At 37.0% G+C, this 5,070-nt stretch overlaps 1 pseudogene; it reads left to right on the forward strand.

Annotated features, from left to right (window-relative positions):
• The first annotated feature begins 2,810 nt into the window (after nucleotides 1-2,810).
• Nucleotides 2,811-4,511, forward strand: LOC147406627 (UDP-glucose flavonoid 3-O-glucosyltransferase 7 pseudogene; annotated as a pseudogene).
• The last annotated feature ends 559 nt before the right edge of the window (nucleotides 4,512-5,070 follow it).

Here is a 5,070-nt window from a genome sequence, read left to right on the forward strand (position 1 = left end):
TTTTCCCACATTTATAACGAAGGGAAAATACAAGTGAGAGATCCCAAAGTAAGGATAGTACAGAAAATAGTAACAAAAGCAAAGAGTAGATCTTCATTCAGGAGTAGTAGGTTGGCTAGCGGAAGATAAGTCTGTGTGGTAGAAATAGAATAATCAGTTTCAGAAGCGGAAGGATGAGGATCAGCTTCAGTAGTAGAGCTCGGAAGGTCAATTGCTTCATCTTGGTCCACGTTAGTAATAGGAGCAGGCGGCAGGTCAGAAGTTAGAACAGGGGGTAGATCGCTAGTCTGGGCTAGAGAATCTGTCACCTAGGTAAGATTCAATTCTAAGGTAGCACCAACTTCCATAAGGTCACCAAGGACTCGCTGCAGGATAGCAATAAGGTTCCCCTTCTCTTCCAATTGAAAAAAGATGGATACACCAAAGGTGCCTAGTCCAAGATAAGTTCCTGACAAGAGAAACCAAAAAAGCATCATCCATGTTCTCTTCATCGTCGCTTTCTTCCTCATACTGAAATTGAGCAGCCTCAAAACTTTCATGGTAGGCTTTAGTAGAAGCTTCTATTGCCAGTTGAGAGTACTAGGCTTTGAAAACACTCTCGATCCGCGAGTTGCGGATCTCCTTTTCTTTGGGTTTGAGTGTTGCCACCTAGTTATTATAGTATAGGAACCGAATATTGACTCTAAATTGGAAAAAATGTACTAATCTACGAAAAGAAAGAGTCTAAAGATCATGTTACGAGAATGGAAGGTGTTAGGCATTAATCCCACCCGACAAATGCCGATTTCTACTTTTTCTCAAAAATCACATTGCTAAAAATAACCTAACAAAAAATAAAATAAATAATAAAATAAAAAAGATTATTTTACCTGGGTGATTGCGACAATACGGTCCCTCAGAACTGGCGGAGAGCGTCATCGTGTGAGTTTTTTTATTTTTTTCTCCGTCACTAGATCTGCTCACGATTTCTAAGTTGAGGTATCATTATCTTAGATTTGAGTATTTTCTAATTTTTGGAAGATTTCTATGTGTTTTTAAAGGATTTTTAGATGTTTTTTGAGCAAAAACTGGGGTTTGGATGTTAGGTAGGGAGTTGGGGCTCCAGATTTAAGGTTTTAGGAAGGTTGGGGGGGTGTTTCTGACTTCTTTTTCCTAGGGTTTATTTTAACATGCGAGATTAGGTTGTAGAGGCTCCTATTTATAGATTTTTTTAGGAACTTTTTAATTTGATTTGATTTTTTTTTAGATAAGATTAAGTTGTTTAATTAAGATTTGATTAGGATTTTGAATTAAGATTTTAAATTAGGGTTTTCATTCTTACGTACAATGAAAGAATATATTTTTTAAGTTTCTGAGAGAACTCCCTTTTACATCTTTAATTATTTGCACGCTTAGATGGAAGGCTCTTTTAATAAATATCAGGTAGGTTCCACTTGAACAAGTGGGCTACCACTTAAAATTTGGCCCATGGGCTTGATTGATTGATTTAATCTGTTTAAAAATTTAATTTAATTTTTTAAGATTTCACTTTACGTTAATTAATATTTTAATTATTAATTTCAAAATTTTGAATTTTTAGGATTGAAAAATTATCGTTTTGCCTTTAAAGAAGGTTTTTGTGTTTCGAAGTTGTTTTTTAATGTTTTGGAATCAATTTTTTGTAAGGAATCCAATGGGAGTATCGATTTGTGTCATTTATGGATTTTTTGTATGAAATGATCATGGACCCTATGAGGGGTATTTTCGTAATTTTATCAAAATTTGTGAAAATTGGTGAAACAGTTTATTGTATTTTAGTTTGTTGTTTTATATGTTCAAAAGGATTTTCCTAAGCATTATGTAGGCTCTAAGAATGTTTTGATTTGGTAATTTGATATTTTTTTAGTGATTTTTCTTGTAAATTTTTTTTGTCTAAAAATGATGGTTTTTATGTTTTTGGATCATATTTCTTAGCGTAGCGTAGTTTCTAAAGTTTTGTTTGCTTAAGATAACTCATATGAATTTTTGAAACATATTTAATAACAAACAAAAAACATTGAAATATTCGTTCATCAACGGAAGCCGTCATAATCGGGTTGACGAGTTAATTAATCAGGCAAGTGCAAAAATGGGATGTCTACATGGTGAGGCATTATAAATAACACAATAAGCACTATTGAAAGGAATCTTTTGGGTAGAGAGGGGAGATAGAGTCTAACCAGTTATCTAAGACTATTCTTCTACTTCTCTAACTTGAGCGTCAAAGTGACTTTGACAGGTACCACGTCGTTTCGAGAAGGGAAGTGCTCTGAACGACTTCGAATCAATGTGACAGAGTCTATCAGAACCGTTGATCGGATTTTGACCGCACAATATATATAATATAAAAAAATTGTCTTCCACTTTTATTTATATATAATATTAATTGAAAGTAAAATATAAGTATTTTGCATTAGTATCGGATCGAATATTAATGACTCGAATGTATCAACATCTGAATTCGTATTTGAAATCTATTCGAATACTTAGAATTTATCTGAATCCTAATTTGATATCTGAAATTTCGAATACGAATTCGAATTGGATTCGAATTTTTGGCTATCCATTGACAAGCCTATTACTGATGTCATTCACGCCACATGTCAAATTGTTGTTGGGCTATGAGCAAAAATTCACTTGTAAGATTATCGTAAAAATATTTTTTTTACCCAAAAAAACCATCATCTTCTTCTTCTTCTTCTCTATAAATCGAGAGTTCCGAACCCTAAAGAAATCCCAAAAAATCATTATACTAGTTCTCTCTCTCTGCTTAACACAATTAGTCTACCACCATGGATGCTTCATCAGTTACAGAAGTCAGTAAACTCAAAGTGTTTTTCCTTCCATTTTTGAGTCCGGGGCACATGATACCTCTGGTAGATATAGCCAAAATCTTTACTAGGCATGGGGTAAAAGTTACCATCATCACCACCCCTTTCAATGCCAAACTCTTCAAAAACTCCATTGATCTAGACATCAAATCTGGTTACCAAATCTCACTTCACTTACTCAACTTCCCAGCTGCAGATGTCGGCTTACCTGAAGGAATAGAAAATTTCAACACCACCAAAACCCCTCAACATTCACAAAAACTTTATTTTGCTCTCAGACTTGTCCAACCTCAGATTGAAAAATTCATCCGAGAAAACCACCCACATTGCATCATCACTGATATGTTCTACCCTTGGACTAATGACCTCGCTTCCGATCTTGGAATCCCGAGGATCTATTTTGAACCCTCTAGCTTGTTCTCTCAATGCGCAATCGATTCTCTCCAACGCTACTATACAACAAGTAGCGACAACAAAAAATCCACCTCATCATCCGATTTTATACTACCAGACCTTCCAGATGAGATCAAGATGACCAAGTCCCAAATCCCTGAACACCTAAGGATTCAAATTCCTTATACAGATGTCATAAAACGGGCCCGTGACTCAATTCCTGGTAGCTTTGGTTGTGTGATGAACAGCTTCTACGAGTTAGAGCCAGCTTACGTTGATTACTTCAAGAAGTTTTTGAACAACAAAGTGTGGTCTATAGGTCCAGTGTCTCTTATAAGCTGTAACGAAGATACGGTCTCTGACGACAAGGCTAAGAGGAATGGTAGTGATCATGAAAGTAGTGAACTTAATTGTATGAGTTGGCTCGATTCAAAAAAACCCAACTCTGTTATTTATGTATCATTCGGTAGTATGACAGGTTTTGGTAGGGCACAGCTTCATGAGATCGCTCTTGGTCTTGAAGCTAGTGGTCATCCATTTATATGGGTTATTAGGAAGCCCAATAATATTGGAGATGAAGAAGAACAAAGGTGGTTGTTACCAGATGGATTTGAGGAGAAGATGAAGGAAAGTGATAAGGGTTTCATCATAACCACGTGGGCCCCACAGTTACTGATCTTGGAACATCCAGCAATCGGAGGGTTCGTGACTCATGCAGGATGGAATTCTGTACTTGAAAGCGTAGGCGCGGGTGTACCAATGATCACTTGGCCTCTCTACGCTGATCAATTTTACAACGAAAAGTTGGTGACTCAAGTTTTGAGTATCGGAGTTCCAGTGGGTTTTGAGAATGAGATATGGAGTGACAATATACCAGAAATAGAAGAAGAGAAGGTAACGGTGACAAGGGAGAAGATAGAAAAGGCGGTGATTGGGTTGATGGACAGTGGAGATGAAGCGATGCAGCTGATTAGAAAGAGAGTAAGGGAGCTTGGAGAGATTGCTAAGAAAGCTATGGAAAAGGGGGGATCATCTTACAACAACATGACTCATCTCATCCAACAGATTAGGCTTTACAACAGGAGCGATAATTGAGACCCAATTAGTCGATCGCCTCGTCCCTTCTCATGGATGTTGTATGTGCGTTATTATGATGTTGTATGTGCGTAATTAGTTCTGTTTTGTCTCTAAACTAAACCCTGCCCCCCCGCCCCCCCTTATGGATGTTGTATGTGCGTTATTATTAATTAGATCTGTTTTGTCTCTAAAAATAAGCATTATTGTTAATTTAGGATTTAATACTTCCCTTCCCCTCCCCTCCCCTCATGGATGTTGTATGTGCGTTATTATTAATTAGTTCTGTTTTGTCTCTAAAAATAAGCATTATTGTTAATTTAGGAGTTAATACTCCCCCCCCCCCCCCCCTTCTCATGGATGTTGTATGTGCGTTATTATTTATTAGTTTTATCTCTAAAAATAAGCATTATTGTTAATTTAGGATTTAATACTCCCCCCCCCCCCCCCTCCTCTCATGGATATTGTATGTGCGTTATTATTAATTAGTTTTGTCTCTAAAAATAAGCATTATTGTTAATTTAGGATTTAATACTTCCCCCCCCCCCCCCCCCCCCCCTCCCCCTCCCCTCTCCTCCCCTCCCCTCTCTCACTCTCTCTCTCACACACACACACACACACACAACCTTTACTGAAATCTTTCACGTGTAATTATGGGTCTACTTCATCAATAACCCAAACCTGTTGATTGAAGGGTCCTGAGTCAGTGTGATCTTAATTAATGGCAAAATGGACATGTAATTTCTAATGAAAC

The sequence above is a fragment of the Akebia trifoliata genome, chromosome 3 (genome assembly GCF_017979445.1).
Source record: "Akebia trifoliata isolate Shusen 1 chromosome 3, ASM1797944v1, whole genome shotgun sequence".
In the NCBI taxonomy this organism is placed as follows: Eukaryota; Viridiplantae; Streptophyta; class Magnoliopsida; order Ranunculales; family Lardizabalaceae; genus Akebia; species Akebia trifoliata.